The following is a 24,372-nucleotide window of genomic DNA, read 5'->3' as shown; positions in this document are numbered from 1 at the left end:
TCATTGAACTTGCTGACATCTTATAAGTTTGTGAAATCACTTCACAAACTGGCTGATTACTGTGGCTGATTACAGATTATTGTGGCTGTGTCACAATATTGAGTATTAAAAGGTTCTGCTTCATCTTTCTCTCTCTTTCCACTGTAGTTTTGTTGGGATAAAATTTCACATAGCTTGAACTGTAAAGATGGGGACATTGGTATAAATCACTCATGTTCCAGTGACTTCCATGAAGCTACACTGGTTTTTATGTTTGTTGAGGGCTTGATCCAATAAGATCATAGATGCTGATGGATGCAGGAGAATAATCCAAGATTCACAGGGGCTAAGGAAAGAAAAATGGGAAGGAACACGGAAGATGTGTCGTACTGTTTTAAGAATAGTTGACTGAAGAATCACATCTGGTACAATTGAGAAGGAAATTTAATATGTATTAAACTGGAAGACCAGTGAAAAAGTTTAACCACATTAGTGGTAAGATTGGCAGTCTGTGTAAGAAAATGGGAATTTTCCAGAGAATATGCAGTCAAGAGAGAAGAGAAGGTATTATGGACTAGAGACAAACCCAGTTCCTAATATAAATGCCAAAATAGAAAAAAATCTTGGAGAAAAAGATAAAGAATGTTACAAAAATATAGTACATGTAACAGATAAAACCATTAGAGTAATAATGCTATCAATCACATGAGTGTGTGATGACTGATTCAATAGCCGGTAAGGGAGTGACATAATGTAGTAGTAATAAAGCTGTTAGCAGTTATTGGTGTCTTTAAGTTTTCTGTATTTTAATATATTAGTTCAATCTGTAATTTACTTCTGCTTCGCTTCTACTTAATTAAAGATGTTAACAAGGCCTAACAGAAGTTATTCAGAGAATGCAAATGAAATTTTTGTGAGCTCCAATGATAATGACCCCTTTGAAAACAAGCATAAAAGCTTAGAGAAATAAATATATAACTCTAACATCAATGGTAAGGTTCTTTGGGACTTGTTCTTTGACCTGACTTAGTTTATGTAGCCTCAGAGATCTAACTTTTGATTTTTCAGTCAGAAGTTTATGGGAAGCATTTTGACAAAAAGTAAAGCCAGGGGAGTTTCACTTTAAACACAGTGTATTTTATATGAAAGGTATCATAATCTTCATTACAAAATATGTAGCTTCCCAGACATTGATAATGAATGTTGCGCATTCAGGAAAAACAGTTAATTTTGCTTTTAATTCATGGAGAGGTTCATGTGTTTGAACTCTGGGTGAATTTCCCTGTTCAGACCAAAACTGGCACATGCACACCAACATTCACGTGTGTCTGCCTACATGCATCTGTCTATAATAATGAATCGAAAATTTGCAGGCTTCCAGAGATTTTGTGAGAGTAATTTTGATATGCAGAGCTGGTCAAATAATTTGACCTTTTTAAAATAATAATTAAAAAAAAAAATCATCAATACAGAATATATTTTCCATTGCAAGCAGGTTTGCTTCTTAATAAAAAAAAATGCAGTAGCCTATTTTGATATTTTCTAAACCAAATAAAATTCTTTTTAGTTTGAAATTGCTGTCATAGCTAATGATTCTATTAAAATTATTTAAAATCTGCATAGAATCACTCAGATTTCTACCCCAATGTCACATGGGGAGGATTTCTGAAATCTCAAGCATGGTCATATGACAAAAGACAGTTTCCCACCTACCTTTGGTGTCCGTTTTGAAATCATTAAATCTAGCGTGAAGTGTTTCTCTGGCTACACTAGGAAGACTTTCACAAAAATTGCTTTAATTTCAGTGTTGTGGGAGATGAGTTGCTTAAATGTAAGCCTTACTAAATAGCGTAATATCCACGATACTCGGTAAGTATCACTATATTGAATTCAAAGTGCACCTTGCAATAACGTACCTGAAAACAAAATTAAGATACCAGAAATACCATTTATGAATTGCTCCTTTTTATTATCAACTTCAGAACAGAGGCCCTTTTACCCACAGCCAAGATATTTTATCTTCTGCACAAGAAAATGCAAAACCCTATTCAGAGTAATCCAGTCACCAGAATACAGCAAACACACTGTGACTAGTGCTAGGCTAATTTGAAAAGGAAATAAATTGACTAATTGCTCCCACAAATTGCCTGTGTGACAACCATGAACTTTTATCTCATTAATCCTGAAGTTTTACCCTTCTTGTTACATATAGCTAGTGAGGATATAATAACCTAAGAACAATAACAAGCAGATAAGCGTAAGAAGAAAATGCAGTCGCTGCAACAGTTCTCAAAAGGAAAAGGCCTAAAACATGTACAAACTAAAGCTAACTTCCAATTTTTTTCAGTGCTTTTTTGATAAAGAAAAGAACTGCATGCAGAGCAACAAGTAATAACAACAGTATTTAAAAATTGGATTCGAATTTTTCTCATTTACGTAATTTTCTAGACAGTTTCTAGAGTTCTATATCAGAAACTCTTAGCTTGTACAGGATATGAGCTATTTACATATTTATAATCTCTACAGCATGGCTCTAGTCCCAGAATACTCCAGAGTTCTGCCTTTGGTTTCTAGAAGATTCAGGGAACCTCTACTGATTTAAGTAATCTAAAATCTCATTTATCACAAGCTTTATAAAATATTTAGCTTTGGTAGCATTCAGAGCTACAAATTCCAAAGTATTGCTGTAATCCCATAAATATAAATATAAAATTGGGTTACCGGTCTTTCAAAAAACTTTTTGTAAAATCACTATGGAAGTGTCTGGAATGCAATAATTGGCCAATTTTTTTTTACGGTACTGTCCTCATTTTTCAAACATGAATGGTCCTTTTGGTTGCATAATTTAAGATAATTTGTATAATTTGAGCCACTGACTCAAGAATTGAAAGACGTGACTGTAATGCCCAGAAAAAGTGCCCTAATATTAACAGTGTGGCTTCGAGATGCTATAGTTGTTGGATTTTTCTAGGGTTTGTTTTTTAATCTTATGGTATTTCAATAAAATATGAAATATGGCAACAAACCCAAATCTGAGGTGAGTTTTTGAGACCTCTTATGTAGTTTATTTCTGATCAGATGGAACTTCATAGGAAGATGTACCCGTCTTTCTAAGATCAGTTATCCACAAATTCCAGTATTTTTCTGGCAGTTTTGTTCCCTTATTGTTACCTAATTTTTTTTTATAGATTCCATACTTATGGAAGAGGTGGAGAACCGTTGGCATTGGCCTTTTAGGGACAGCACGCTGCAAGCACAGGGGCTGGGATATATCAGGTGTACCATTCCTGGTAACTGTTGTTGTTGTTGCTGAAAGCTAGTACCAGGAGAACTTGCTATCCGGTGCGCCAACCCATTCTGAAAATCTGGAGGTAGCAATTTTCTGCTGAAATACTAATGTTGGTGGATAGACATTGACTAACAGAGACAGATGGATAAGTAGAATGTGTAAAAGCTACAAGAGCAACTATTTAGAAAAGATGACAACTATAAATATAACACATTGAAAATTAATTTACAATGTTCAGCCTGTCTGTCCCACTTTTCTGTCTGGGACCTACGTTAACGTTATACACTTAAGACATTATATCATTATTCTTAATTTAGTGCATTTCATGCCTATAGATTTAATATAAACAGAGGTGCTGACAGGAGCTTCAGTTTAAACAGGTTTAAATGTGAATTCGACTTTATGATTTTCATCAGGGAAAAAGACTAAACAGTTTAAGTTGATTAAATTTTCTTAAAGCTGCAGCTAAATATAATGAAAGCCATTTGTGCATTTTTTTGTAGGAAAATTGAGTGCCTCAATGTTAGTGACTGACAGCTTCATGCAATGAATTCTTTTCTTGTGAAACAGAGACAAAACAGTTTCCATTTTTCATAAACTTCTGCAAGGTAGTTTCAATTTTCTGATTTTTAGAGGAAGCATAGCTTTCCCATTTAAGTGTTGGCTTATTAGACCAAACTATATATGTCAAATTACTAAAAATACAGATCATACTAGATATTCCTTAAATATTATGCTTTCTTGTACTATGGACATCACCGTGATCAATTTTTTCTTCCTTTTTTTTATTAAATTTCTCCTTTTTATTGTTATTTATGAAGTGTTCTGATTAGGTAAAGCCTAGAGCTCTGATGCGGTATGAATAACTATTTAAGCACGAACCAGGTTCCAAGCATGCTCAGTCACATGAAAAAAGTGGTGGTGTGAACTTAGAAATAGATACTTCAGTCAGGCTCTGGCTGAAGTTGCTATTTGTTTGCTAGAGGTTATTCTTTCACATAGGAAATGGAAGGTCCTCAGACCTTTGATTAGAAAGGGAAAACCATGTCTCTGACCTGTTGAGATGAGTCTTGGAAAACATCTTGTGAAATTTTCAAGTATGTTGGTTGGTTTTTCTTAAGTGCAGTACTTTAAAACAGTTTATATTGTATTGCTTATGGCTAGTGCTCATCCTTGTATATTTTGTAGGCAGAGTAGATTAACAAAAAGTGGCTCTTTCGTCTCTTATAACTATTACTTTAGTTCATTAATATTTCAGGAAACCATTTGGAAAATCATAGGAATCATAGGAAAATCATAGGTGCACCTTTAATTCTTAAGGCAGACTAGGATTTTCTGCTAGAGAAATGCAAAGCCAGCATTGTGGTAGAGCAAAGCAGTTAAACACATAAGTGGCTTCTAGGGAAGAACTAAGTGGAAGAAGCTCTTGTGAGCTCTGCCTCTGAACTTCTCCAGGACTTTTGCAGCACCTGGCTTTGAAAGAAAAAAATATATTGGCAAATAAAAGATCACATGGGCTGATGTTTCCTGAAACAAATGCTGATTTTGATCTGTTTATGCCTTGGTGTTCGATCTCCATTTGCCTAAAGGCTTTATTTTCAGGGAGTAGTACTTACCTACCCTTCAAAACTGAGAACTAGTCAGGGTTTGGACACTCAAAAATTCAAGCATTCCCAAATCAGTAATACCTTGGGATGATACACTCAGCTCCACCCACCCACCCACCCACCCCTACCCACCCCTCAAAACACAGTCTTTCCTTGGCTTTGTACAAGCTGAGAAAAGACATGCAGAAAGCTCGATGAGTTCTGTGCTGTCCAACTGGATGTCCCAGCAGTCAGATACATCCTTCCTGCTGCTTCTCCCCCAAGGGCTTAGAATGATCTTCTGATGTTAAAGGAAGAAAACTAATACTCAATATGACAATAACTAAAGTCAATGGAAAAGCCTGAATTTTGCTTGTAGTGTTTGAGTGTGAATATCTTCTAGTAAAATGCCCCCTTCTGTTACAAGATGCTTCCCTTGACTGCAGTTTATGAACAGGACCAGGAACCTCCAGGTTTGAATAAACACCAGGGATTAGAACAGATTCATGATATTGCTGTCTCTATCATTGCCAGTAAACTGCAAATAATAATAATTTAAAGTATCATGGCGATAAAATTAAGGTTTTCGCGTTCTGAGTGTCTTCAATGTCCGACAATGTATAAGGTCCCTGATCTGCAACAAAGCAATTTAAACTATATTCAAGGGCAATACTGCATCCAAATACAGATGTTTTTGTCAGCTTGTCACTGGAGCGGGCATTTAGGATGTGCTCTGTGGTAGATGTATTTTGAGTGTCGTTGTCTTCAGTCACTGAATGGAAAGAATACCTTCAGGATTCACAGTTGTACATTATTTTCTAATTCTTAACAATTTCCCCATCACAGTGAGAAGACATCATGCTTGTATACAGGTAACTTTGGGACAAAAATTTTTGTTCAGAAGGTGATTCATCCTCTTGCTGTTCTTGCAAATTACAGAAATATGCTTACTCAAAAACTCAATCCGTTTTGACTGTTCTTAGGAATTATTTGGTATTCCTGGCTCCGGTATGCTATTCCATAGGACGGGAACTCAGAGACAAATGCTGTGTGTTGTTGCAAGGGTTTTTTTGAAGTTGCCTGAAAAATTAGATTAGACATCATGGACTATGTCACATTTCAGTGCACATTATTAAACTTGCAACGTTTTGCTGCAAGTTTGTTTGACATTTATTGCCCTGTTTGTGTTAAAAGTCATGCAAGTCCACTGATGTTAACTTTGAAAAATAACTTTCTGTGATAAATCAGTTTAAATTACGGTCCTGGTTATTTTTTCTACATTGTAAGTGATAACTTGGGTAACTGGTGGGTTCAAACACTTGGCCACTTGTTCCCTTTGAGATCATGAGAAATCACATCACTGCTATGTGCCTCAGTTTCCCTTCAACTCTTCGTGTACTCATTATGCCAAACCTTCTGTTCAAAACAAATTTAGACACAGAATAGAAGAGCAGAAGTTGTTTACATTGAGTGTATACATATCAGTTAAAATTAAGTTTTTTCTAAAGTTAGAGTTAGGTAGAAAATAAGAGAGATTCTCGGGTCTTGTGTGTCAATCTTAGTTCTATTAGTGACCAAGAGTCTGTATTTAGGTGGACATTGAAAAGTCTTTCAGGTGTATTTTCAAATTTCCTCCTGAACACAGCCTGCATTCCAGCTACCACGCTGACCGATAGAATCTCAGATGTTTTTCACCAGCTTAAAAACTTATGATTAGCTCTGTCATTCCCTAATATTTTAGGGCATATTTTTGGCACCAGTTCCTTCACTTCTTGGACATTGTTGAGCATAAAATAAGACTATAGCAGCTTCCATAGTTGCCAGGCCTGCCATAGGAAATATCCTTGGGGATAACTGTCTCAATATTTGGAAACATATCCCTCTTGTGTCACTAGATTGCAAGTTTCCAAGGATATCTTTGGATAGCTCCACTATTAGATTTAGTCAAGAGAGTCAGAGAGGTCAGTGAGTGCATGGGAAAGAGGATCAGTAGAAGTAGTAAAGGCAACCATATGTAATGATTCATTCCAGTAAGAGATTTCATCCTAGTAAAAATTACTCTGGAACCAATGCTTGGACTGCTGCCTTGCAACACTTTCAGGTATTATAACTAACAAAGCTTTTCGATCCTGTTATGTATCTAATTCAAAGTCCAGCCTAATGTACTGAAATTGGTGCCTTTGATAGAGTGGCTTGAAGGAAAGACTCTCCTGGAAATGTCGGCTCCAGAACTGTTCCGCGTGCTTGGTTGGGCAGCACAGAGGCTGCAGTGCTAGAGAGCAGGCAAGGGCAGTGCCATGCGTGAATGAGTGCCCACTGCTTTGCTTGAGAGAGTTGCCATGAAACTTATCATCACATAGTATCAGACATTATCTTACATGCACCAGAATGGCACAATAATAATGTGCTTTCTGTTGGAGAATGGGCATACTAAACACACATATATAATCAAGGGTTATTGTTTAGTAATGGGATTAATTTATACGTTTGGTTATTACTGGAGACAGTGTGAAAGATCTGGCAAAGTAACTTCGGTGGTAAGTGGATTTTGTCTTGCATAAAACGACCATCTCTCTGTCAGCTATCAAAACTGTGAAAGCATGCTTGGAGGCCCACCAAATATAACATTGCTATTAACTTCCTCTTAACTTAGCCGTAATTGCCTCGTGAACTGGAATGTACAACTCAAATTGGCTTACTTAGGGGACAAAAATCTTCTGTTCTTGCCACGTAGAATAAAATAATAAGTAGTAAATAAAAGGAATCTTTTTAATTATAAGGAAGTTCTTCTTTCTGTGAAGACTTTCTAGTGGAAAGTAATACACGCAGGTTTAAAAAAGAGAGATCACTAGTGGCCTATGACAAGACTTTAAAAAATATTTGCTTGAATCCAATCCACCCACTCATTTGTAAAACACACAGTTAACTAGATCTTAAACAAAAGGCAATAAAGATAAACAGCTGGACACTTAACAATTAGCAATAAAATTGGTCATGAATACTTTTTTCCCCTTGTGTGCAAAATTATTTTTATTGCGAAAGAGAATAATTCTGAGTGGCTTTTTTAATGCATATTTTTAAAATGCATTCACAGGAACATGCTATTCGAAAATGCTTTGGGCTCCATGTTTGTATCTGCAGTACCTTCCCTGATGAGCAAAGGCCCCACAGGCTTTTTTGGAATATGGAGGCATTCTGTCTGCATTTTTTTCTTTTTTTTTTTTTTTTGAATTATATGTCTTATTTCTAAACCTGTGCTATACCTAGTGTAAACAAGTATAAGTTTGGAAGGACTGCAGAAAGCATGGATTTTTATATTACTTAAAGGTCTTACAGCCATGGATTTTTTTGTTTGTACATGTTAGTACATAAAAAGTACAAAAGCAGTATTGAAACATCTTGGATGGTTTTATTGGTGACACGCCCCCCCCCCCCATAAAATCCTATGGCAATTAATGCAAACGCTCCAAAAAATTTCAGCAGGACTGAATCTGATTGTAAATCCTTCAGAGGTGGCGACCAGTTGCATATACCTGTAGCACTTAGCCAAGTATTAATATTCAGAATAATCTCAGCCTTCGCTGCAATGTAGGAAACGTCCCATAGCCTCTGCTTAAGCCAGGACAGGTTTCTATACCCTGTGTAGAATTTTGGGAATCCCAAAGGGCTTGTTTTACAATAATGTGTAAATGTACGCTGCAGGTGGCTTTCCCCTCCGTCTTTCTACGTGTTGTAAGCTCTTGCTTACAACACATGCAGTACTTGCTTACAAGCTGCAGTACTTGCTTACAAGCTCCAGCTACATCTCATTGCAGAGCTGGACAGAGTTAGTGTCTGTGCAAGGTGGGATTCACCTGATCCGTGTTTGAACGTAGGAAGTGAGGACATGGATGTCTGAGCCATTCGTCTCCGCTTCTTTTACATCGGTGTATTCCTTACAGTCAGTGGACAGAAACAGGCAGAGCAGGTCATCTGTTTCACATGTCTACTTCAGGGTGAGAGGAATTGTGGCCAAAAATGTCTGATTACACTTGCTTTGTTTCCGAGCATTTTCCTTCTGAAGAATAAGCTTGGGATACTTGTGGAGGAAGAGTATTTTTCTGTGTTTTAAGGAAATATCATAATGAAAAGGAAATGGGGGGGCAGGGAAAAAAAAACCCTGCATTTCTGATAAAGAAACTTACCTCAGTGTATAGATATAGAGCACTCCCTAATCCACCAATGAATGCTGCACAGATACACGTGTGATAACAGCATTATGTTGACAGCAAAAATGTTCAAAACAATATAACTGAACTTTAAGACCTTTCATTACTACAAGGCCATGAGTCCATAATGGTATTCCAACAAATGTGGGAGGAAGCAATGAAAACAATTTAATAAAGATATTCATATTTATGCCTAAAATGGCATCAGAGGCGTAGTTTGTCACTAATTTTAGGCAAAAACCTTATGAAAACTGCAAGCTTGTGTACAGATGTGATGCTAGTAACTAAAGGGCTTTATTTTTATAAGCATTCGCTTAACCACTGCACAACAAAAATGTAACACTTCACTATTGCTACTCTCGCATTTCATAACAGTGCACAGAGAATTCCATTTTGATGTTCTCCAGAATTGATCTGATGTCTACATTTAGGAGAATATATAATGCGCTGTTCTGCTGGCATGGAGTAGAATTGTCACTTTCATGTTTGTTGGACTCAAGCAACCTTTTTGAAAAGGATCCCATACTGACACTTGTGCTGTGTAGGGGCTGTATCAGGAAATACAGCGTTACTTCTTGGCTTGAGAAAACTAGGAAAGTGTGTTCCTTTCTGTATCCGCTTGTTCCTGCTAGCCGCCTTTGCTGTTTTTCTAATGTCCTTCTGAAGTGAGAAAACAATTCTTTTGTAATCCTTTCTTACTGACTTAATGAAGTCCACGTACACCTCAACTTCCCCATCTTCATGGGGTGTATTGAAGATTAGGGGTCGTCTTTCCTTGTCCACAGGGTATGGTGTTAATGTGGGATTTCCAGAGAGGAGTTTAGACTCTCTTCTTCTACTGAGGCCTCCCATGCCTTCTATATCGCAAACAATCTAAAGTTTAAATTCTCAGACTTGTGGCTATCTCTAATCAGATAGACTTAATTTTGTTGTTTACCAAGTCCTCTTAAAAGTTCACCCTTTTCTAAAGATCATTTTCCAAATAAACTACTTAGATTTCAATCATAAACCTTGATTTAGCCAAACACAACTAGCTGCTCCTTAACCGTTACGTCTTATTGAACTACATTTCTCAGCACTGTTGGGAGCCAATGATTAAAGTCACTTTCCATCCACATAGACAACCACAAGTGATCTGAAGAGTGTCTTTATAAAGGTGGCTTATGGTACACGTAATGAGTTTTCTTTCTCCAACTCTCACTGGTTATTTAAGTGACTATTGAAATGGTAGCTGTGTTTTTTTAATCAAACTCTGCACCTACCGGAGTTACTTTTAATAATCATACAAATCCAAGTTTTTATAGCGGAACTTATTTTAATAATTACAAAACTTTTTAAGCATGTCTATCATAAGCGAAGATCTATACAAGTAAACTTCTTGTTTACTAATTAAACTGAGCAAACAGAGGACATCAGTACCCTTTTCATCCTATTCTTCTCTGCCTTATGAACTGTGCAGTCTAGAATTCCATCCCAAAACAAACACATATCAACAATTTACTAAATGTGTAAACAGCTTCTAATGGTGTGTGTGCTTAGTTTTAATCACAGAAGCAATTTTGTAGAAGATTCATTTGGCTACATAAGCCTAAATTCAGAGAAAGAGAGCCTTTTATGCTTATATTAAATTTCTTAAGTGAAATCCTATGACTCTTCTGGCACTGGAAATGCAGGTACTAGGCCATTTGATATATTAGTTTGTGGAAACATCCCCTTGATCTACGTGTGGCTGATCTGAATACTAATTCAGTAATGTTATAAATATTGACTCCCTCACTAAAAATATATAGGGTAAATACAGTAAATAATTATGACTTTCATCAGGTCTGCAAGAGCTGAAATGAGTTTAAGTATCTCCTAGATGGAGAAGAGATCTGTAGTTTCACTTGTTGTATTGGTTTCTGCTGGGACATTCTTAGATTATACACAAAGCTTAACTGAAAATAGTATGGGAAGAGATTATCAGAGAATCTGGATACAGTCAATCACAGTGAGTGAAAAACTTTGCAAACTGGAAGCGTAAGTGCAATTCAGTCTGTTTGAATACACCTGTTTATTACCCAGAGGTCCTCCTAAATACAATGGTCTTCTCTGTTGGTAAATCCTTTGTCAGGATCAAAGCTTAAAGAACTTGAAATGTTCATATTCATTCTACTAAATAATACATTAAAATGCTTTCTCACCAGTGTGGAATGCAGCCTAGCACAGCCTTTGATGAACAGCAGAAGGTTGTTCAACATCACCGTTAAAGAGCTTCTAGCGTAACATCTTATGCCTACATAAGCAAACAATTTGTCAAGCAGGAAAGAAGGATTTTGGTTCTGTGCCATCTGCCCATTTGAAAGCTTGTCCCACTTGCAGCACAAACGGCTTAATTCTGCACTTAACAGGGCAGGAGATATTGTTGCCAAAATGGCTATCATCTCAATTGCCACATTATTTGTTTTTATTACCATAGCTCTGCAATGAGGTTTTGCAGCTCTACGCTCCCCAGAAAAAAATATAAATACGGGCTGCCACAACGAAGGAGGCCCAAGAAATCCGAGAAGACTGAGGCAAAGCTTTTCTCATTTGCATATTCTTATCCTGAAAAATCTGTGTTTCTTTCTTCTAATATAAAATACCAGTGAGGAGGGATGTGTGGAGAATTAATCAACGGGGGGTTCAGACAGAAGCACAGAGAGAGACTGAAGAGAGGCAGAGGGACAAGCTTTGTTGAAATCAATAGAAAACCTCTCATTTATTACCATAAATGCTAATTATTTTTATGACGAGACCATTCATGATCCATTGATCAGAACCATTGTGAGTAAAGCGTTATATAAACAGAGCAAAAAATGGTCCTGGTCCCAGAGGGCTTACAGTTAAAGTGTAAAAGAAACATAAAAAGAATAGAGATATGTGAGAACATGAGTAAGACACTGTGGTGTGCAATTTACTTTAGAAAATATGTTTCAAGATCTAATGAGCAGATGGGGTAACATGGTGTGCTTAGCAGATCCAGGTTTGGTATTTAACAAAAAAAATGTTAGTTAAGGAATTAATCAGGAGTATATCTCAAGCTACAATAACTTCTTGATGTCAAAGTGGGATGAGCCCTTTAGTAACCTGGCACTTTTACAGAACTTTACCTGTAATGTTAATGAACAAATAAATGTTCTTTAAAAAGTTTCAAGATGGTGCTATTAGAGATGATACAGTGGATCAAATACTGTTGTATAGGCCCATAAAATGTATCCACTTTGTGCTTTTCTACTGAATTATGAATCTGTGCCAATAGACAATTGGTTTTGAATACCAACTGTGTTTCCTCATTGGTTATGGGGAGGCCTGTGTGTGTATATATACATGGTTCTCTTCCATACTCTCTTTTTTTCAGATTTTTTTTCTGATCTCTGAATATGTCGAGCTGAGTGAAGGCTTTTAGGCAGAAACAATATTAAGTTTATGGTTAATCAATAATAACCATTTTTTCTTTTTTGATAGCACGTGCAAATTGCCTTTGAGGGTCAGTGAGGCTGTTTACTGTCATGCTCATTTTAAAAAGAAAGAAAAAATACACAGTTAGCTACCATAAAATAATAACAAAACCTTAAATGCAAAATAAAAGTCAATAAATGTATAATGTAATACCAGTTCGTGGAAAATATTTGCAATGTTTCTTCATGGCTATACCTAATAACAAATAGATATACCAGTCGTTAAAAAGATACTGTTGTAATCTGTATTAGAACTGACAACATACATTTACCAGGATTGGGCAGGATAATTTGTCAGCTGAAAATGCTGCCCTTTGCACTTACTACTTTTATGGTGTACATCAATACTTAAGGATTTTCAGAGTGAACTTGGAAAAGGCTTCAATCCTTTACAAGGCAGAGTGATCAAGTTGTCCTAATTAGGACTTTGATATCAAGTGTTCCAGAGGTTAGGCCTCACGTCTATCCACTGGAGAAGATATGCAGATTCCGCATTATAGGAAACAGCACGTGTCCATTAACAGACAGCTTTTCATCATCTTCTTTTCTCTCCTTGACCATAAATACAGTTAAAAAAGCCCCTCATATGACTTCTTTCAGAGAGCCATATACATCAGGTGTTCCATTCTCTGAAATACTTTCCCGCTAAAAAGGCTCAATGATCATTTTCCTGTTCTCCTCTTGCTTCCTTTTCTGATCTGTTCTTGTTCCCCTGCCATCCTTTCTACTAATTCCTTTTCAGCAAGCAAAAAGCAGTGGGTGATGACTGAGCCAAACACTTTAGCAAATGGCCGACCCCTTCCTTGGCACTCAGCTCGTACAAGAGATTGAAAGGACCTCCCTGACTCTGAAACGGGAGACAGTAGACAGACCCCTGGACTTCATTGTGTAAGAACTTGACTATAGTCTGAATTGAAGGAAATAAAATAATGATTCTTGGAGGCTGAGTACTGTGTTGATCAAGTGCAGCTTTTCTTAGTTTGTATAGCTACTGCACTGCACAGGCGGCAATATTCTTCTCTCTTTTGAATGTGTTTTAGCTGGGTTCCAGTAGCTAAGCAGCTACTGCAGAAAAAATAATTAAAAAAAAAAAATAAAATCTCTTAGGGTAGGTGCATGCATTTTTGGAAAAAAAAAAAAAAGTGTAGCATCCCTTATTCCACAGCATCTCAGGACCCTTGTAACTTGGACACAGCCCTGTATCATGCTTGCAGCGTATAAGCCTTTTGCAGACTAGTACTTTGATATTATATAGCTTAACAGAACCCCAACTGCCGCATTAGCAAAGAGGTCACACAGTTTTCTTTTGCCTTGTAAGATGCAAAATCTTCTGGATACATCAAGACTGCCTTCCTTCTTCAAAGAACAAGCGTTCTGCTCTTTTAATTGAGGACCCTCTGTAAACTTCTGTCATGTTGCTGAAGGATGCAAGCGTGGCTTGCAAATAGCTTATTTGTGAAGGACAAGTCTCCATATATGTTTTCCTCTTGTTTCTGTGATTCTATGAAGGAAGCAAAATTTATTTAAACAGCAGGCTGTTAGGAATAGGTTTACACTCTGATCTCAGTCTAGTCAAGTTTTGACTCCGTTTTATTTGCTTTGGGCAAGGCATAGTTTTCCTGTGCTGATAATGCTGATTTCTTTGTGCCTTTACAGTCCTTTATTCCATCTTTAGAGGTCTATTAGTTTTTCTTATGACATGTGTATGATTTGGAAAGTCAAGTAATGAGGGAACTTCTGAGACAGACAAGGGCCTTAACTTAAACCAGGGAAGAAAGGCTTGTTAAGAATGTTGCACAGTCCCAGCATTTAGAATCCCGAGTTCATGTCCTCAAAAAAATCAGAGGAAGCCTAACAATTGGAGGAGTTTAAAAACTGGTATTTTGTATTTATTTGACTTCTGGTTTTGAATTGCTTAGGTGCTTAGGGGTTGTACCATTAAGATTTTTCCCATAGCTGTGAGTGCAAGTGATTTTCTTTAACTAAAAGAGTACAGGACTTGTCAAATTGCATGCATTCACAAGCTAGAAATATCAGACTTCGTGGAACTCGAAGTAAATACTGGGAATTTACAATGCTGAACTTAAGACCAAGCTCTTCAGTTCAGCATAGGCATGGATGTAATCACTGCAAAACAAATTTGACTGTGCCTTTGGGATATCTCTAGGCATTTATGATAGGATTACTGTTTATTGCACATTGGCTTTCTGGAATAAAGAGCTAAACTCCAACTATCTGTCTGCCAGAACTCAGTCAATTTGGATTCGAAGTGAAACTCCAGCACATACATTAATTGTCTTCTCCAGCACATTGTTTATTTGTTTCCATTCTGCCACTGTTGGCTAAGAGTTTTTGGCAAGAAGGTACTATATTTGGCAAAAAAAGACATTCTACCATGCAATGTATTCATATTGCATATAACATACATGCACAGTCTGCACAAATGCTTTAAATTGGATCAATCAGAAGTGATTTAGTGTTTCTGGTAATAAAGGTCTACACAGTGAGTCAAATTTTCAAGAGAGTTCAACATTGAGCAGTTCTCAGAGAAATGATGACAGCCATTGCCCAGCCTACGTGTGAGTCTTAGCCCTTATGTGGTGCGTGACAAAGGACCTGAGCTATCCCCAGCCTCAAATCTAGGCAATTGGCTTTTGTAAATTTAGGTATATTTCTCAGAGGCAGGTATTTTATTGCCTCCATCTGTCTTTCTCCAAAAGATTATTCCTGCTAGTCATTGAAAAGTGGTGTTAAGTTTCATAAGCGACGCTTGCTTCTTGCTTGGTGGCAGATTTTCCAATGGAAGTGGTCCTCTTTTTTGGAATTATGCTGACACTGTGGTGGCAGTGTTTTCTGAGAGGAAAGTGCATCTGCTCATTAGCCGTAATGCCCATCTTCAGAGGGTTGTATGTAGTAATATTTCTCATGCTTTGTGATGACTTAATTATTTACTAAAAAACAAAATTTCTCTTCTCTGGCCACTGCTAGGAATATTTGCAGAGGAGGGGGAAGCAAACCAGGTGAGCTGCCCAAGGCTGTGCCTTCTAGCAGTAGCAGAGCTGGGATCAGAGCTCAAGATCTGCTCGTGCCCAGCTCTGCAGATATGTCTGCTACATTGTCTGTGCTTAAGTGTGACACTGACAAAGAAGTCTTGATGGAGACAATGCTATTTAAACATTTTATGAGAAGTACCCGCTTTATCACCCAGCTCTAACAAGCTTTTGAAACAATTGCTGTAGATTGTGGATGTCTTTTATAGGTGTGGCCTGAATTAACATTGACCATACCTGAGATCTAATTCTCATCATTTGCTACCATTTTGGCATACACGCAGTAGAGGTATTCTGAGGAGAAGCGTTTGTGTGAGGTTTTTATCAGGGTTTTCCATCAGAAATAACTGAGTTTTTGTTAAACTACTGGGTTGAGGTAGGGAAGAGGCTAGTGGTAAGGAAGTCTTGCTGTAGTTGTTGCAACCTAGATATTAAAGTCTCGGTAAAATGGGAACAGACCTCTAAAGGAAAAAAAAAAAGCCTATACCTGCCACTTCCTAGGTGGTTTTTTTTCTCCTTTTAATTGCAAATTTGGTTTTCTCCAAATTAACATTTTGGATCAGAGATTTGGGTTTCTCCAAATTAATATTTTGGATCAGAGTTTTCAGTTTCCTCTGAAAGTTCATATGCTGCAGGACTGCACCAAAGGCCCAAATTTGCAGGTTTTCCTTCAACAAAAGTCCCTTACAGAAAGAACATGAATAATATTGATTTTTCAGACTAGTATTTTACAGCATTTCTACTATTTTATTTCTTTTTAACACATAGCCTGTTAAAAGTACCCTGTGGCTGTATTTATGACATGAAGCAGAACAAGTAGATTTGGTTGTGTATTTTGTAACTGAAGCTAGACCGATTTCTACCTTGTTGCTTATGGAGTAACATGATGTCTAATTTGACTAATTTAATTTCAACCATTAAAAAAACAAATGTGGGGAAAATGCAGTAATTGACAAAACATAAATTATTATTTCCCTGAAGCCAAAGTGTCACTATGTAAAAATTAAGTTATTGTTTGATTAGATATTCCAGGATTAAGTTTCTCTTTTTTTTTTTTTTTCTTATGTATTTGGGTTTTGGTAATTTTTGTTCTTTATAAATTTTGGTGAAAATGTCTAAGGAAATATACTCAAATTCTTACTCCACAAGCAAAACTTGTGTTTCATTAAAAATAAAATAGGAGGCTTCTTCAAGTCTTTTGTTTGGGTTTTTTTTTATTTTTTATTTTTATACAAAATTTATTATCCAGGCAGTGATTTCTCATCGAGATACAGCCAAGCAAGGAAAGAAAAAGCTATTATAAATCCTCTCATTTGAAGTGGACAAAACAAGTAGAAAATAATTTGGTTTTATTCTCTACTGACTCTACAGTGTATCAGTTTTTAAACAATTAACAGAGAGTACCAAAGCCGCCTTCTTCAAAATCAAAATATTCCTGTCTAAACCAAACATGTATGACTTCTGGTATGAAGCCTTCAGTTCTTAAAACATAATCGACAAACAAGAAATATTTACCTTTGGGCCTGGGATGGGACATAGAGAACTGTGCCACAGAGTGCTTCACAACTTTCCCAAGGAATCTTAATGTTTTGCCTTCTTACTTTCTAGGATTTATATTTTAAGAATATTTTTTAGTCTGATATACCTGTGGGTATCAGTAAGGCTAGTTTGAAGCGTATGTATACTAAATATTCACAGGGAGAGGTGTCATTGCATGTCAGTGTCACGGTTTATATTAAAATAAAGGCATGTTTATGGCAATCGAGAGACCTTGGCCCGTTCCCATTCCTGTCACTGAGTGCTGGGTGACCTTGGGCTAGTCACAGACTCTGGGCTTCCGCTTGACTTCTCTGTGCAGTGCTGGTTCTGCATACCTTTTGATTCATGGATAATTGTACAAGGTCATAGTATTCTTTGAGAGTATTCTGGAAGTTACTTTTCTATTCCCCTTCTCCCTGTATTCATGCAGTTGCTCTCTAGATTTAATGAGCCAAAACACCCATGTGAAGTGCCCAAAAATAGACACAATTTAAGTGTCTCTCTAACATCTATAGGGCATGGTTGTGCAACAGATAACCAGAATCTAAATAATCACAGGCAAAAATTTATTTGAAATGCAATGTATATGTTAGACGTGTGAGGAAAGGGAGCAAGAAATTTTGAAAGATGCAAATGCTCGTTAAGTGCCTACCTTTCTTTCGTAGTCACTGTATTCAATTTCAAAGAGAACTAGTTAAAGTTACTGTGACATAGAAGGCCATAGCCTGGCTTTCCTGCCCTTTCTGTGCTCTGTTCTCTGCCAGTAGATGGATTTTTCTGATATAGGTGTGCATGTCTGGATGTGGAAAGCTCCAAGAAGGAATGAATATACATAGCAACACAATAAGAAAAAGCAGAGGCTGCAAGTTTTATTTTACTTTAGGCTGCAGTAGAAGATTCTGAATTAAACTTTCAGGCAGCCTGACAGTTGGATTGAATTTCGTTTTACCAGATGGCGCTTCTGAATAAATGCTTGTTCCTCTGTCTTTAAAAGGATGAATTGAGTTTCATCCTCTATAAATAACAGGTATATGAAATACTTAGGGTTTCAAGAGAGTTTATTTTTTTAAAAAGCTCAAGGTGGGCAGCTGAGGAAATGCTTAGAAAATGGTGTTCCTCTCTTCGTAATCTTTCTACAGCTCTGAATTGTGGTGATGAATGTTCCTCCCCTGCCGCCCCTTGCCTGAACATCTGCTTCAGGAGCAGTACCCATCTTCCCAGGGTAAACACGCTGCTGAGAGGGAATGTGGGTTTGTTCCAGGGAGCTGCTCAGTACAAACCCAAGGAGAAGAGGGGACTTCTACATTTAATAGAGAGGTAAACAACAGTAGAATAGGATGGTTGCAGGTAGTTCTTTTCATCAGTCCCCCCAGTCAAAGGGATTTGAAAGGGCCAGTTGAATCTGTCAAGTCAACAAATGGTTACAGGACTGGTGCCACAGCCGGGGGTTCAGCTACTCAGACCATGGGACTCGCTTTGAGAAACAAGGTCTGCTGCGGGCTGATGAGGCCCATCTGTCAGAGAAGGGGAAGAGCATCTTTGGTCAGAGGCTTGCCAAGTTTGTGAAGAACTTAGTTTAGAAGTTTTTAGTTTTAAAACTAAAGTTCTCGGGGGAGGGGAACATCAATCCCATCCCAGTTTGATGCCAGTACCAGCAATAGATGCCCAGAGCCTGGAGAAGGATCACAGGTCAGTAGGAGAGCACCTGGAGTGCAGCACAAAGGAATTCCATCCACTCCAGCCAGTAACTCAGCCTCATCAGGGGCCCAACTGGAATGCCTCTACGCAAACACACGTAGAATGGGGAATAAAGAAGAGGAGTTAGAGACGTGCACTCGCCTGCAGGGCTATGATCTTATTGGTATCACGGAGACATGGTGGGATGGCTCCTGTGACTGGAGTGTTGGAATGGAAGGATACAGGCTCTTTAGGAAGGACAGGCAGGGGAGATGAGGAGGGGGTATCGCCCTCTATGTCAAGGACCAGCTGGAGTGCATGGAGCTCTGCCTGGGGATGGGTGAGGAGCAGACCGAGAGTTTATAGTTCAGGATTAAAGGGCCGGTAGGGACAGGTGATGTTACAGTGGGTGTCTACTACAGGCCACGCAACCAGGAAGACCGAGCGGATGAGGCCCTCTATAGACAGATAGGAGCAGTCTCAAGTTCACATGGGGCACGTCAATCACCCTGATATCTGTTGGAGGGACAACACAGCAGGGGTTCGGCAATCCAGGAGGTTCCAGGGAGGTTGCCCAGAGACGTGGATGCCCCTGGAGGTGTTCAAGGCCAGGTTGGATGGGGCTTGGAGCAACCTAGTCTAGTGGAAGCTGTCTCTGCCCATGACAGGTGGCATGGAACCACATGATCTTTAAGGTCCCTTCCAACCCAAACTATTCAATGATTCTATGATCTTTCACATGAAGAATTTGGAGTTGCAAAGACTGAGCTTCAGCTTCTGCTTTTCAATTTCTGTTACTATCAACTTCTTGTCTAACTTAGCAATCACTTAATATGTGTAGCTCAGTCACATGTGCCCAAAATGAAGCTAATGTACAGAAGCATTAAAAATTAATCTGTTCATGCTGACATGATGCTTACAACAAAACTAGTAGATAAATACACAGATAAGTAGCCCTAATAAGAAAAATGGTTGTGAAGTTTAATAGATATGTGAATCTTGCATTTTCTCCCATTGATGATATCAGCTTAGTGGGGCATAACCCCATGATAGCTAGCTATCATGAAGATCATTAAAAAGAATTATTCACATGTCTGTTATATATTGCACCAATATGTCTTTGCTATTACATAATAATTAAAAAAGCCTGTATGTATAAACTAAAATTCATTATTCTCATATGAAATTCATCTATGTAAACATCTAAATGAAAGCCAAACATACATATATACATACGAAAATTCTAATATTAATTTGATACTCTCTCTAGCTATATCAGTTACATCCTAGCTGTGTTCCTGGTACTTGATTCAGTCACTGCAGTACTGTAGCTGTGTATAGCATGTCACAACTGGCAACAATAAACCTCTACCGAGAGTTTTTGTTCTGCATCATTTTGGGCTGTATTCAGTAATTGAGTTATAACTGAATTCTTGCTAACGTTCATGATTTTGGCTTATTTTCATAGTGTGTTGTGTTGGCAACTGAAGAAATATTGTGGAGCTTCTTTAGGCCCGTGGTGCCTTCTACTGTATAATCTTACTCCAAAATTTGCACTGTCTGAGGAATTACCTTTTTGACATTTTAAAAGACACCCATAACAGTCACATTTTGTTCTGTCAAATGTAACAAAGGTCTATGATGTTTCTATCTATCTGATGTATTTTCTTTCAGTTGTAGACACACTTTGTGACATACAATTTTGCCTGGGATCCTTCTACCTCCCTGGGCAGAAAGTAGAAGCGGTTCAGACATTCTTCTGACACAGTTCATGTTAAAAGATTCCTCCTTCTGTGAGCGCTCAAAGTATCTGTCACTTAGACAAGATCTATTTATTTAGCTCATGGTGGCATTAAAATCAGAAAACATTTTGTGTTGAAAAAAACAGGAAAGTAATTCTTTAAAGTAATATATTAAACTGAGCTATAGCTTTAAAATGAAACAGTCTCCTCCCCCCCCCCCAAAACAACCGAAAAAGGAAGCTAAAACTTTGCTCATTGCAATAAAATGTAATGATCTCTTAGATCTTGCAGTAAACTGATATTATTCTTACTTTTTTTTAATCTGACACACTTTCACAAGAACCTATTCTCTCAGCGTAGCCCCCTGACATAGAGCTAATTTAGAGAAGATTTGGGAGTATGATGCAATATCAGCTGCGTTTGCATAACTCATCACTGTTTTCATTTGAAATCTCTCGTTAAGACTCATATTACTGTTTGGAAACTTACTCGGTTCTTTCCTTTTCAGTGACCGGGCTGATTTGGTAAACTTCTAAGTATATTAAATATGCTGGGAATAAGAAAGAAGCTTAAGATCATACTTGATATTAAATTACAGTGTTATTCATATCAAAATGAGGATTTCAGGCTAGACTACTAATTGAAAATTCCAGGTTTACAAGTAAACGAATGAGTTTTGTACACAAACAAGTAAGAACTCAGTGTCCACATTATTTTCTTGTTATGTAATTTGTTCCAAGAATTCAGTTTTCCTGAATCTTTTCTTAATTTTTTGGAACTAAAATCTGAGCAGTTAATTTAAATGCCTTTAAACACCACCTAGAAAGTGTTTGATTGTCATTTCAGTGTTTAAAAATGTGTATGTTCTACAACATCGGAGAAAAGCCTGAAAAAACTCATTGGCAAAAAGAAAATTATTTTTTAGCATAGCAAGTGCTTTATTTTTAAAAAGCAGCTCGAACACCTAGTATCCCCAGATACTAGTTTTGTCGTTGAATTTGCTCCAATACGTTATTATATTTAATTTTATTCTAGTTAAAACATAAACCATCCACTTGTTTTCCATTAAAGCTATCATACAGAAAAATGTGAAGTAAATTAAATCATTCTTTTATGCTCGTTCTCCTTAACTCTATTCAGTAAGTCATTTTAAAATCAATAAAAACCTGAAACTCAACAAACGTTTTTCAAAATGGTATTTATATGCTTAAAATACGTTTTCTTACCATTTACAGTAGTTGAAATGATTCAGTTACACTTAAAATATTTTTAAAAGGTCCCACAGAATTCCATATGCAGTATTATTCAGATCTGTCAGCATTATATATTGACTTCATAAAATACCACTAACCAAAACTGAAAACATGAGGATTACATTGCACTTGTTGTCTTTATATATTAAAAAATTGTTAAATGACCATGGATAAGAGAAAAAAAAAAACTAACTACTGCATATGCAATTAAGAATTTAATTTAGATACCGAAGTTGCTGACTGCTAAAGCTGAGTCAATAGAGTTCGTATTAATTGAAATTCGGCAATGTCTAGGGCAAATGTTAAGTTGAAATAGACAGCATTTTAAATCTGTTTTGCCATGCCGATGCATATAATCCACTGAGTTCTGACAAACCTGGGCCTTGTAGACCTTACAGATTCAGCCCAGAGTTCGCCCAGTCAGGTTAAATTTCCTGACCCACTTCTGCTGCTCTGATTGTGACCATTGCTCGGGAAAAAAAGAAAAAGGAAAAAAAAGCCAACACACCCACACACAGACCTCCAAAAGGATCATCGTGGAAGTTATATTTCTTTTAGTGAAAATTCTTATTCAACCTGTTAATAATGAAATTCAATAACAAAAATAAAACAAACCAAAAACAAACACCAAAACAACTTGAACCACGTCTTCAAGATTTTGATTTTTTTTTTTTTATATTTTAAAAAAAGGTGGTTTTTAGAATGAAAACCACCTTCAGTAACAATATTGACTCTTGTTTGCATTGAAATAGACTTGATTGATAGTTTTCACCTCTTGCTTTGGCTGTTCTTTTTTCATTTGAAGGAAGAGAAAGCAGTGATAAAACATCTAGTGAGTATTCAGAGCAGAGAAGTTGTAGAAATCCATGTAAAAAGGGAAGCGTGTGTGAGGATGAAGACATGTGTTGAGAATGACCCACTGAAACAGATCCGTGTCGCTTCTGCAGCTTTCCCAAATGATGGTGGTTGGGGACTGGCCTGAGGTTGTCTCCAAATGTGCCATTGCTCCAACAGTGAAGTTATACTGTGGTCCAGGTACCTTACTTCCTTAGGTTCTGCAGGATAGTTACCCAGCCCAAACACTGACAAAAATCTACTTTATATTTTCCTGGGGAAAAAACAAGCTAATCTCGTGTGAAACTTCCTTATTTCTTCACCTGAGTGTTTTTAAATACATGTAATGTACATATGCGATACCTTTGTTTTGAACATCTGTTGTGAGATTAAAATAAGATCTTAATTTCTGGTATGCTATTGATGTTCAAAAAATGTAGGATAGAAAGCGTTATTAGCTATCTGCTGGTTGACAAGGGGGCAGGATTAGGTTTCTTTAAGGGAATTACACTTTTGATGACCCCGCTACATATAAAACATGTTAGCTAATGGGGGTGCAGAGGGGGCAGATTTAAGTGTTTGATCAGGAAATCCTGCATGAGCATATTGGATGGAAATTTGATTAGTAACCTTAGTGACAAGGGGATCAGATCCACTCTCTACATACAATCAGATCTGGCAGTACATGCTTTTTTGTCTCTTTGAAGGAAGGGAACATTTGTACAGAATCAAGACAGCGTATTGGATAATTTAAAAAGCTGTTACATATTGAAACCTGGAAAATCACCTTTTTCATTTTATTTTGGAAATATGCTTGCAGTTATCCTGCTGTGGTTTTTTCTTTAAAAAAAAAAAAAAAAAGAGGAGAAAAGAGTAAGGCTTTTAGCATTTACAGGAAATATTTTCTAAAAATAAGCTTTTTCTAAAAGTAATTGTATTTTACCTCAGTGTTGTAAAGATTGTTGGAAAAAGAACAGAATGAGAAAAATAATACTTTTATCTATATTTACCTGATATTTGTGCAACAGCATCATTATGCTTTTATACTGGTTGTAAGCATCGTATCTGTTGAGAAAGTTGATTTAGTTTTGAAAGCCAGTTTATTTTTTTTATACCATTAAAGCATGCTATCATGTTTTTAACTAACGTGTTAAAAATAAATATTTCCATGTTTTGATAGCAAAGCTCTATATTTGTGTTTGATTTTTGAGGGGGAGCTCAAACTGACTGCAGAAATCAAAAGGCCTCCCTTTTCTTTGGTGAGAAGTGTAAATTGAGGATGATGTGGTGACGCTGATTCGCACTAGCCAAGCATCTGGACCCAACTCTTTGTTTTATAAAGAAAGAAGGAAAAACGAACTACCTCCTGCTCTCGGATACCTTGTGTGTGAAAGGGACAGATAGTGCATGCAGCCGAACAGCAATTTTTAGTGTAGAAGTATCCTGCTTGTATTTTGCTTACGCTGCTGCCTGTAAGCATTGAGAATAAAGTAGTTCATTGAATCCCTGTAGAGTCCTTAGCTGTGTCGAGCTGAGTGTCCTCTGCCCCATGTGAAGAGGTAGTGAGGTCTGATAGAGTATTGGCATGTGAGGCAGGAAATTTTGCTGGTAATGCACCGCCATACAGAGTAGAAGACCGGCGTTCAAAGGCTGGCTCTGCTACTGACCTAAAATAATTCATTTCGTATCTCTTTGCTCCCTCTTCTGCCGACCTACTCTGTCTTGGTTTCCAGTTA

Source organism: Rissa tridactyla, chromosome 6 (genome assembly GCF_028500815.1).
Source record: "Rissa tridactyla isolate bRisTri1 chromosome 6, bRisTri1.patW.cur.20221130, whole genome shotgun sequence".
In the NCBI taxonomy this organism is placed as follows: Eukaryota; Metazoa; Chordata; class Aves; order Charadriiformes; family Laridae; genus Rissa; species Rissa tridactyla.
The sequence above is the reverse complement of the archived record's forward strand: the minus strand, read 5'-3'. Positions refer to the sequence as shown.